The 12,282-nt window shown below is 47.3% G+C and overlaps 1 protein-coding gene across 2 annotated transcripts in view; it reads right to left on the bottom strand.

Moving 5' to 3' along the window:
- LOC8032139 (proline-rich protein 36) overlaps positions 1-12,282 on the bottom strand; it is a 207,448-nt gene that overhangs the window by 38,529 nt on the left and 156,637 nt on the right. The window lies entirely within an intron of this gene.

Here is a 12,282-nt window from a genome sequence, read left to right as displayed (position 1 = left end):
TCTCTGCGGTGTTCGTCGTCCTTTCATCGGCGCGTCGTTTTTTTAGCGCTTTTATCGTACACAATATGACCGGTTCATCGAGCACGTAGTTCCACCTCACTGCCAGCTTAGGGAGTGCACGAGAGCGCGCTCGCTTACGGGTCAGCTCAGCAGGTCGGTATAGCGCACTTGCTACCAGAGTGTCGAACCGATATTTTTATTGGTTCGGTTCGGGTTCGGGTTCACGGCTTTCGGTTCAGTTCCGGTTCAGTTCCGGGGCGCAAAAAATAACGGTTCAAACCGGTTCGAACCGGTTTGAACCGCTAAATTGAGAATATATTTTCCGCGTTGTTCTGTCAATAGGCGCTATTTAGGCCGTGAAACTAACTGCTGTAAACGATCTGATTTTTGCGAGGACCTATTTTTGAGAATTTCGCGAATCGCCTACAATTCGCGAAAAATTGGTCCCGCGAACAATTTCGGTAAAATGTGAACAGATTGAAATTTATATTGAGATTCCACCGCGTCGAGAAAATTACAACCCGCGAATTATTCCAAAACTTCACCTTTGACCTAAATCGCGAAATATTGAGCCCACGAAAAATAAGTCGTTTACAGTATATAGTTTTCTTTTTTTTATCGTTTGTTCAATTCAGTTTTATTTTCAGGTACCAAAATGATAAAATTCTGTTATTTATTCCTACACAACAAGGAAAATCTACGTTAACATACAAAACGTCGTGTTTATACGACTCAGCATCCCTTCGTTTACCAGAGTCACATATATTGTACCTGAATCGAAATGTTTTCGCGAAGTGAAGTAGGTTGCCTAAAATACCCGTGATTGGTACAACTTTGTATCGCAGTATTAGATGTTGAATCGTGGTTTTGCCCCTGAACTAAGGAATTAATTACAGTGAATACAATCATGAAATGGGCACCTCGTCGCCATATATACCATAAAATGTGTTTTACGGAATACGTTTCACAATATATATATGATGACGAGACGACAGAGCTTAAGGGAATATAATTTTCAAAATGTCACGAAAGTCACGGGACAAGTCCTTCCAGTCTATATTTTATAGAAACACTAAGCGACAATCGCAATGCTTGTTTTTCTAACTAGCATTGTTTGCTCTCAGCACCATGATGCGGGCGACGAATCATGCGAAAAGGAGTGGCTGAAATTGTTCACTCTAACCTATGAGCACCTTAGTACTGAGATCGAATCTGACCTAAAACAGTGCTTACCCATGTGAAAAGTTTCTTATATTGGATAAACTGGCATAGCCTGGATGTTGAGGTTTGCTCTTGACAAAATGCAGGTCAATTTAATTTGCAAATAAGCATCACCCTCGCTAATTGATGATTTTTGTTAAATAGAACAAAGTGGTATTTCATGCTCTACTCAATTCGGAAGCTACTTAATTGAACACTTTCTGAGAGTTTAAGTGTGCAATCGTCATAGTTCCACCATTCGTTCCAGTAAAAAAGGCGATAATAAAAACACATAAAAAACGCGATAATAAACTTCTATATATTTGAGAAGTTATATATGCGTGAGGAACACATATAGTTATTTAAATTAGCTTCAAAATAAAAAAAAAACATTATTTAAAGCTTTTCAAAATCACCTATAACGTGTCTTTAAAAGATAAAAGCGCCGAAAAATATTTGCAGAACATCTTTCAGATACTTTAAAGGCGCATTTACTTATATATCTTTGAGGTGAGGATCTTCTATTTATGCTGCCAAATCTTCAGACAGGAATTAAGTATATTTTTATTGTCATCGACAAATTTGACTTTATGAAGGTCACATAACCGCCTGAGACCGACACGGAAGGACGATACTCGAAAATACGCCAGCTGTTGTGTCTTCGGCAACGTGCTTTTGTTAGCTGTTTTTTGCAGTGTAAAATAGTGGGTTGCAGGGTATGCCAAAAAACACTGTGGTCACATGATATATTGGAAGGCAAATACACGAAATGTGCAGAAATAAGATGACACGAAATTTTTTCTAAATAATCCCTTACACAACGCTTTACTGCAAAAAGAAATGGAAAGAAATGCATAAAATGATATTCCTAATTAAACATAGATTTCGCGCAGGGCAAACGAAGATTTTTTAGAATCCTAATATAAATCACTTTTGGACATCAGCTTGCCTCAGCTCGAAACGTCGCGAGATACTACCTCGGGAGGCTAATGTTATCTTAGGTTTTACGTGCACTTGTTTTGAGACCTTACTTCACGACTCTGTTCTTTATCAGTCATGTGCTCTAACATTTCATTAGGCTGCCGTATATCATCGCGAGACTGCTATAAATACTACACAACTTTACACATTGGACGTCTACTGCTGGTGTTGCGAACGTCGCACTTCACCAGAAAGCTGAAGTATTTAACATGGTTTGCACGTGACGTAATCGCACTAGATACTGGTTGTCATTGCGAGTTGTTCCTGCTGAGAAAATCAAATCCGGTTCGGCAAAATGCACGCTGCAAAAGCTTCGCTCTCAGTGCAAGCTATGTATTTGAGAGGCACACATTTTTCTTGTTGGTACATCGTCGTTAGGCACGGCGCGAGTATCTGGCACGACGAAAACGTGCTTTCTGGCAAGAGTGTTTTTACAAATAAAAGTTGTGCCAACTACCCATCTGTCACTATCGTTTCCAGGCCACGCTTTCTAGTCTGCGCCGAAAATGTGGGGCAGAGGAATCTTTTCGACACAGTAGGCTTTAAAACTACCCCCCTCCCCACTCCCTTTTTTTTTTTAGTTGCTCCTCAAGATACTTTTTATTCCTCAGGGATTGCCTGCTCCGTATTGAGTGTTCACTCGACAATTATATTTGTGTCACTTGTTAACAGTAATTCTTCCTTGCTTTAACTTTGCACCAAACTGTGAAGGTTAAGCAAAATACAGGGCGGTCGAAACTTGGAGAACATGAGAACGACACTCCTGTGAGACTTAGAGCGGCTGCCAACGTTCGGCTATCCCCGTGAGGCCGCTAGGATCTTTCTTTTCAGGTATCCCTCCCGTGCACACTAATAGTTCCATGTAACGTCGGACTAATACGTCACATTTAGACCCTTTAACACTTCTATTCTCGGGACAACTTTCTGAGGCAGTTCAGCAATAACGAAAACAGTTTGGGAGCCTCAATGGTGTGCATACATGTAAAATAGGTCGTGCAGCATTTTTTTTTTTTACCTTAAGTTCAATAAATACCGCTAAGTTGTAATCCCTGACCTTGATAACTTGCAAAAGCATCCATTAGTTTGCCCCTCCGCGAAATGGCAGACAGTCGAAAGAAAGAAATGAAACAGCTTTCCCCTCCTCAACTCACAATTAGAACATTCAGCCACGTGATCTGATTTTAATATATACACCGTCAGTGTTTATCATAGTCATGCGCAGGGTTGGCAAAGCAGAGAGCATGGGCTGATCTTCAGATATAATTTTAGTTGGGCTATAATGCCCGAGCCCCACTAAAGCGACAAACAGAAACAAACGACAGCGGCTAGCCTTAAACCAGAGTATTTCGCGATTTGACAGGCTTTGTAGAATAAAGAAGGCTATGCTCAAACACGAGTATCATGCACACGATGGTACCATTTGCAGGCTTGTAAACACTCGTGCTAACTTCGCGAGCACCGAACAACTCAAAGCCGTATAAAGGTACCATCGCGAACATGCTGCATGTGTCTGAGGCTTGTCGCTTTCGTTTGTTTCTGTTTCTAGCTCTAGTGGGACTCGGGCCCATCATAATCTTTGAGTTGAACACGAGCCGTTACCTGAATGTTTGGCGATACTGGTTGTCATGAACCAGAGCATTTGACTCGGGATCATGACAATCGGGTACATCATGGTGTCACGTGACTCTCAGTGCGAAGTTGTGATGTCATGTGACGTCACGGTATCAACAACGTTAATAGATCTAGCGACGTCCTCAATTCGAATCGACTTAACGCGGTGAGTCACGTGACGTCACGGGGTCACGTGATGTGACATTACTTGACAGCATGTCTTGACATCATGACGTCACGTGACGATGTGACACATGGCTAATCATAGTGCCAATAAGAAAGCGCCGCAAAAAACCAGGATTTATTATACATTGCAATTCTGTACATGATGATTTGATCAATACGTAGAGGAATACACGTGCCAATATTTTATTCCCAAATAATAAATTTGTAATACTAACAAACAAAAAAATACCGTGAACCGTTTTGAACCGGTTACCGTTATATTTTTTTCCGGTTCAGTTCCGGTTCAGTTCCAAGATGGCGGCGAAGATTTCGGTTCGGTTCAGTTCCGGTTCGGCTAAAAATAACGGTTCTGTTCCGGTTTTCGGTTCGGTTCGGTTCCGGTTCGACACCCTGCTTGCTACGTACCTTTCGTCGAGAAAATATCGTATAGTGCAACCTTTTTTCGTAACGGATCGACGAAACACGGCCGCTTTTGCGACAAAGTGGCTCGTGTCACATATTCGAATGTATTAAATGTGTAGTCTGTCTTACCAATACCACCTAGAACACAAGGCCTGCGCGTTTCCTCCCCTAAACGTCATCACTAGTAGATCCCCTCAGCGCCCCCTAGCTAGCCCGGATGAGCAACATCGTCTGCTACATCGTCTGCTCCATCGCCTCCTTCAGTGGTTTGTGTAACAGAAAATGAAACAGATGCTCACGCCGAGTGTCTCTTGCAAATAGCATACGATGAAGTTAGACGTTCACGTAGAGCGTCAAATGCATGAGCGAAATTGCCTTAGTGCTGCGCAAAGGGCTGAAAAGCCCTTCGTTGGACGCTGGACGCTGACACTGGACGCCATTTTCGAGGGCGCTGTTTATACCTCGGGTAGCTGCTTCGAAGCGTTCTACCGCAGAACGAGCGCGCGCGGTAGAAATGCGCGTCTCAAAGCCAGGAGCGCGTGCTAGCACGCGCTCCTGGCCGAGGGAGCGTTCGCGTGCACGTCGCAAATGCGCTGGAAGCTCGCTATCAGCTCGCGCTTAGCAGTCACGCACACAGCTGCGGTCGCAAGTGAACGCAGCCGTAGTTCTGAAGCGGCCCATATATACTCTCGTCAAGCTTCGGGGTGTTTGCCGCTTGGGGCGGGTCGGGGATCTACTAACGAAACGTCATGCGCAGGCCTTGTCTTCTAGGTGGTATTGGTCTTACCGACAGAGTTTCAATGGCACACACCCGAGTGTGTTTCCTTTACCTTTCTGCTTGAGAGAAGGAAACACGAGCATACGCAGTCGAGAAACGCGCAGCATTCGACTGCTGATGAGCGTAATGACCCATTCACACGGTTGCACTCGCATAGGTTACGAAGAATTACGACCGCGAGTGGCATCCGTGTTCCCAATGAGGCGTGGCAGCCCATTCAGTGGGCACATACCAAGCACAGATGTCCCGGTGAGTCACGGTCGTTATTAAGGCTGGTGTTCACACACTTGCGCGAGTCCGACAGAGGACGACTGGAACGGCTTGCGGCTTACGGGGTGCTATGGCTGCGTCGGCTCCACCAAAACGGGGTAAAAAACGGTCTTGCACTCTAAAAAAAGCCCATGTGTCGGCTTTCCCGCACAACACACGGAGAGCCAATCGCCGCAACTTACGGAGGCAGCTCAGCGAATGACGATGCCTAAACATATATGTTTAGACCGAAAAACGCAGTCTGAGTTGTGGCATTAAGCAATGCAAGCGTGAAGTTTTGCATTGCTTAATGTCACACCTCAGACTGCGTTTTTCGGTCTAAATGTTTCGGCATCGTCATTCGCTGAGCTGCCGCCGTAAGTCGCGGTGATTGGCTCTAAGAGTGTTGTGCGGGAAAGTAGACGCACAGACATTGTTTAGAGTGTATTGGAGCCGACGCAGCTGTTGCCATAGCAACCCTCGGACTAACGCAAATGTGTGCCTGTCAGTGGCTAATAGGGAGTTTTCGTAGACCGCGTTGCCCCCTCTGCTAAGCGTTCCGCAACGAAGAAGTTGCTACTGCGCCTGCGCGCCGATAGCCTTGACTGTGGAGTTCCCGCTATCATAGCGGGTTGCGGAGGGCCTTGCGGGACGGCGAAAACGATCTACGGAAACTCCCTATTAATAGGGAGTTTTCGTAGACCGCGTTTCCCCCTCCGCTAAGCCCTCCGCAACGAAGCAGCCGCTACTGCGCCGGCGCGCCGACAGCCTTGACTGTAGAGTTCCGGGTAGCGTAGCGTGTTGCGGAGAGCTTTACGGGAGACGGCGAAAGCGATCTCCGCTGTCACTGATGGCACAACGTACGCGACCGAAAGGGGTGCAAGTTTCCATCCATATGCAACACAAATATCTGGGGAAATATGAGAATAAAACGAGGCAAAAAGGTGTGGGCGAGCGCGATTGTGTGCGCGAACCGCTAACAGATGCTTTCGTGACGAATCGTGTTGCATTTTGTTTTATGGTTCGCTTTTTTTCTTTTTTTTTTTTTTTTTTTTCGTAAGTGTCTGTGTTTCGTCCTCCGTACGGATTTCACTGGCGAGACTCGACTCCGACGATAACCCGCCTTTCCTTTTCCCCCGCACCTGGATTTCTTTCTCTGTGTTGTCCGTGTCACCTGTCGCGCTGCAAAACTGAAAGAATAAACAGCCTTCTTTGTGATGTCCAAAGCGAAAGGACGCTCTGTGTTTGTTCAACGAGTTCCGTCCCGGGGAGCCAACATTCGAACAATTCTTGCCCTGGTGCAGTAGTTGCGGCGCAGTGTTGTGATAGAGGGGGGGGAGGAGACAGCTTATGCAGGATGTTTCACTATTTCGCGTAGATGTAGACGGCATTATATTATTTATTTATTTTTGCTTTTCGCGTATTAGAACGCGCGCTGCTTAACGTTTATATCCAATACTACGTGTTAGTTATTCTAGACGGCTTATGGTCAGCGTGGAAAAATGGCCGAAAATACTTGCTGTGATTTTAGAGTTTGCTGTGTTTTACTTACAGTAATTACAACTGGACCACAACAGTGCTTTCTCAACTCGCACATCAAAAATTATAATTAAATTTTTAAAGCGGTCATCACCTAACTCTGCAAAGACCCACAATCATTCACATGAGAGCATTCACTTCTTCACTGTAATTACCAAAAATGGCAACCATGGTGCTACTGATGATTTTTATTAAGCTTGGTAAACTCCAGGGTGTGTATAAAAGCGGATGGAGACAGGCATCCTCCTCTATACTCACAAAGCCTGGCAGTTCGACGACGGAGCCATAGAGTGCCCAGTCACAACTTTTGGAGCGCGAGGATCTGGTAGCGCAGAGCATTTCTCGGGGAGCCTGTAGTCAGCGCACAGCTTTTGCAGCGGTGAGGACCCGAAACATGGTTTTCAAACCCGACGAGAAAAAAGCGGTAACGCAGAAAGCACGAGCGGGCATTCCATCGCTCGGGAGAAGTGTGTTTCGGCGTCTCGCCGCAGCGGGGCGCTCGTCACGTGACACTCCTCTCCATCCGTTGTCTGCCGCTCTATCTTTTCGATTTCGGCGGCCCCGTCTCGTGGCGATCTGCCGGGCTTTGTCAGTATAGAGGAGGTCATGGTACAGGAATGTCTGACTTTTTAAGGATGCAACTATCGGGAAAGAAAACTAGTGAGTATCTCATGGGAGGAAATCAGGACAACAGTGGTCCCACTGATTATTCCCGAGGGAAGTTGAACGAGGGATTTTTCTACAACTGACAAGTAAATAAAGAAACGTTAAATCAGCGACGCTCGCGCAAAACAATTTTCCCCGCGGAAGCTGCTAGGACTTGAGAAAACCGACTGGCCACCAAGCGCATCGCGCCTCGAGCGAAATAGCGTCGATAAACGGATCGTTGGCGAAAAAGCGCGTCTCCGCCTCCGGACCGGTTTGCCGTCGTCGAGAACTAGATTCGAGGGCGGAAAGCTCGAGCTTACACGGCCTTTAGCACTCGCTGGATCGAGAGCGCGATAAAGGGCCGTACGAAAGAGCCCCTTTTTATCCCCGCGCAGACGAACGGAGGCGATTCGCTTTGACGGCCGACTGGGAGACCGTTTGTAGCGCCAAGCAGAACGTGGACTCCTTTTATTCTTACGGCCGCCACCTTTATGACCCTTTCGCTTTTTGACCCTTCTCGCTTCTTTCACCAACCAGCTGAGAGCATAAACATTCTGCAAACATGGACAACCGATTTTTTTTTTCTTTTGCTTATTTGAGGTGTCACAGACACAACGAAACTCTCACGAGAAGCCGAGGGACCAAGCCGGTTATATACGATGTTTTACTAGTGGTTTTACACTGCTTTCAAAGGTGCGCGACGGGGAAAACCGATACGTAGCACTTCCGAAAATATCAGGAGCGTACTTCGACGAGTACGAGTGCGTGTATCAGCAGAGCTACGAGCGTTCTGCTCGCTCTCGTACTTTATTCGCTCGAACTTGCGGTAATGCAAGCCGATGTTCGCCACGTGCAATAAAACGATGGAAAATAAGTGCCCGTCACTTTGGCAAGCTACTGGCGACGAGATGTGGCAAATGCGCGCTCGTATGGTTCCTGTTCCTGACGCCACAAGCAAGAAGCGAGCGACAAGTTCGATTAAGCGTGGACGAAGTACGCTGGCAGCTTGGTCACCACGTTCCTAAATTAACACCGTCAGAGTTGAGAGACTTTGCTCTTATGTCCGTCGATAAGAGCAGAATTAATCCTACTCAAGACGTCGTGGTGGGCATTTGGCCAATCGTGGAAGGCCGATGACACATCAATAAGGAAGCACGGTCCAAACCGCCTTTGAAACTGATTTCTCCGCTTTGTGCCGGGACACCGACGCAGCCCCGTTTCGAGCTACGCTCGAGTGTTTCAATTCTACCGACCCACCGATAAAAAGGCACACAGAAGTGTGGCGATAGAGAGTTGGGTTCCCACCTGAGCAATGCCTGGCTTTGCACCTCTTCCGTACGTAACCGTGCGCCGTCACCGGGCGAAAAGGGTCGAATCTTTCCCTCGTGTAAAGACGCGGAATGTCCTCCCTTTCAGCTTCATCTGACAGGCAAGCGAAATCTTTGTGTCCGGCTATCCAGCCGCATGCACGCTCGTTCAGATCGCCCTACTCGCGTGCGTTCTGTGGCCCGCGCCGACCTCCTGCCAATGTGGGTTAGAAAACCCATTTCCACGAGGGCGTCGCCGTCTCGAATGCTGTCACTTCCAGTGTGGGGCGAAAACATTCTTCTGCAATCGCCACGCCAATGAAGACATGCGGGGTATAGGCGCAAACGTCACCCATTCCCGTTTTGCCTCACTTTTTTTTTTTTTTTTTCTATTTGCAGGTTGAAATCTATTATTCTTTTTTTCGTCGTCCATACCGGATATGTCTACCAGGTGGCTGGGTCGACAAAGGTGTATACGGCCTTGTCAGGTGGTGTTGTCCGAGGCCGCGAGGAATAAAGCTCTTTTTCTGGTTTGGAGCTGAGAACCTCGGACACCTTCACTCAAAATATTCGAGCATCTGAAGCAGCCTTCGTTGCAAATTACTTTCAGAAAGTTCGTTCGCTGGAACCACACTTGCACGGTACTGATTAATCACATTACAATTATCGATTACTTTTCTTTAGTAATTTTGCAATAATTTGAATATATTTATTAGCGAGTAATCGCGAGAGTAACTCTTGGAAGTACTAAACTTGTAACCGATACTGTTTTGTTCTTCCCTTTTTTATGGCGCCCTGGTAGAGTGAGAAGAGTTTACAGTTCGATGATTCTAATTAAATAATGGGGAATACGAAATACCCGTCTTCGGACAGACGAAAAATCTCTGCTTCTACTTTCCCAAGTAACGGCAAATTGCTTTGTTTCTCAGGTATTCGACTAGCCTGATTGAATACCTTTAACTGAGGATAATTATAATCGATTAGTTTTTTCTTTTGTTTTTGTCGTTCAAGCAACGTGTGCGAGACTTGCTGGAACACGGTATTAATTTGACCGCGCCCTGTGCCTTTGCCGGAGCGTTCTGTTTGTCGTATGTTGAAACCAAACAATGACGGTCCCCAGCGGAGTGCGTGGGAGTCTTGGACGCAGCGTGCTCAACTGCTTTCGGCGGTCAGGAACTCAAACAACGAAGGCAGCCGTTCTTATATGAGTTCGTTATCGTGACAAGTACCTCACGAAGCCGCGCAGCATGGGACCCTCCTCCCAATCGCCGATAAAAATATTCTCAAGAAAAGGTTTTCGTGCTAACATCTGAAATACCTTCGGAGAAGGAGCAGCCATTAATAAAATAACGAGGCTTTTTTTCTTTTTTTTCTCGAATATTTAACGTGCATTCGTGTCCGGATTCGTAGAACAACCCCAACTGTCATGTCGCCCGCATACCATATCACCAATTAACGGACGTTTGGCACGGCGAAAACAGCGCCGAACAAAACGCCGAGTTCGACCGGAACCGGGCCAAATCGGCGCACGTTTTCCATCCAGCCGACAAGTTCAACCGATGTTCCGACCACGGTCCCAAGAGCACCGTGAATCGGGAAGCTAACGGCGCCTTATGTCGAGAAAGAGGACGGACCGCCGCTGCTGCTGCTGCTGTTGAAAGCAGTTCGACGAACGAATATGTCCTTTACAAAACCCCCATCAAGCAACACTGGCCGTCGCCATTTCTTGAACACGAAACGTGGGGTTGGATCCGAGTCGTCGCCGAGCACAGGCACGACGCTCGTCTTCAAAGCGAGTTAAGCCGAATGGACACCAAACGCTCATGCAGCCCTCCTCTCCAATAATACGCGGTCTCGAATATTCGGCGCAGCTGCTACTAGATGCCACGCACTTCTGAAAATGGCTTATTGCCGACGGTGAATGTAAGTGTAACTAACGACTTGAGTGCATGGAGAACAACACGACTGGTCGGGCGCCGCTTTTCGCTTCCGAGGCCGAGCCGTCGGCCGCAGTCCGCGTCCTCCACTCTGGGCTTCGATTCTATCGAGGAACACCGCCCACGCCAACCGCGGGAGGACGCCTGTCCACGGGCGCCTGTTGTTGACACTCGGTCAATGCCGCGAGCGGGAGGGTAAACGGCTCTTCCGTCGAGCGCTCGACGGGCTGGGCGGGGAACGAACACTGAGGGGTGTGACGACGACCCGTGGACTCAGCGCTGCCTGTCAACACGCGCCTGTCGCGTCTTGGACTCACGCATTAGGTCCCCCGACGAACCGAAGAGCCTCGTTGGCACAGAAACTGTCGATGCTGTGTAGGGTGGCAGCTTTTTTACTGTTTTCTTTTATTTTCTACTTTTTTCCGGCAGACGAATGTGAAATGCGGGAGTCTGCTGACAACCCGTGCGACAGGTCAAATGTTAAACTGTGCACACACTCTTCTTTTGAATCCGCTCAATGTGAACTTTAAGCTTAAAGGGGCGGTGCAATGATTTTCGGACTTCAGTCAAAGATTTCTGGAAGTTGCCCCCAGACACTTCTGAAGTAAAGAACAGAAAACCGATTTCGCCTGCGTGTCCTAGTTTTTGCGTAAAAAAAAGATAAAGATTGGTATTTCGGGCACCCCTCAACTCACTCCCAGCCTTCAGGGTCACACCTGGCCGCACTCCCAGTGACGTCATTCGGAGTGCCGTGTAGCTTCCCTTTTGCTATCTCGGAGGACGCTTCCCCTCCCTCTCTCTGCGTGCATTAGCGGGCACTATGCTGCGGCTTAGAGCCGAGCGAGGTCACGTAATCTTTCCGCCGCAGTTCCTTCGGCTGCCACTTGGGGCTGCAGGCGGGGGAAAAAGCTCGACTTTTGCTTTGCGATTAAGCAGCGGAATCGCGACATTTTTAATGAAGGAAGTGTTTTCTCTATTCTCCGGGACACGATAAACAACGTAAAAATGACGAGATGCAAATTATTTTAATCATAAAATCGTTGCACCGCCCCTTTAAACACGCGCGGAAGGGCAAGTTTGCCCGGTCGAGCCGGCATGCGGTCTTAGGATGTGCCAACGCAAAGTTTATACGACATCGTCACAGACGAAAAAAAAAAGGGCATGAAAGGTAGGCAAGCTGCCCTCTCTCATTCGCCCGAGACACGCCTTTCCCCCCTAGTCTAGAATAAATTATGAAGATTGTCACAGAGGCCAAGGTAACACTCGTGTTTTCTGCTTTCTTTTTGCTTCAATATTTCGTCTTTGCGGATTTCTTTCGGTTGTTCGTGCCTTTTATACGTATATGCTTTCGTTCTTGGGTTGCTTGAGACGCTCCGACTCGGCACGCTCTCCGTCACAGCCGTGACAGCGCGACATATATGTAGCCCTCGGGACACGTCTTTCG

The sequence above is a fragment of the Ixodes scapularis genome, unplaced genomic scaffold (genome assembly GCF_016920785.2).
Source record: "Ixodes scapularis isolate PalLabHiFi unplaced genomic scaffold, ASM1692078v2 PGA_scaffold1__304_contigs__length_218370807, whole genome shotgun sequence".
NCBI lineage: Eukaryota > Metazoa > Arthropoda > Arachnida > Ixodida > Ixodidae > Ixodes > Ixodes scapularis.
This window is presented reverse-complemented; position numbering and strand designations above follow the sequence as displayed.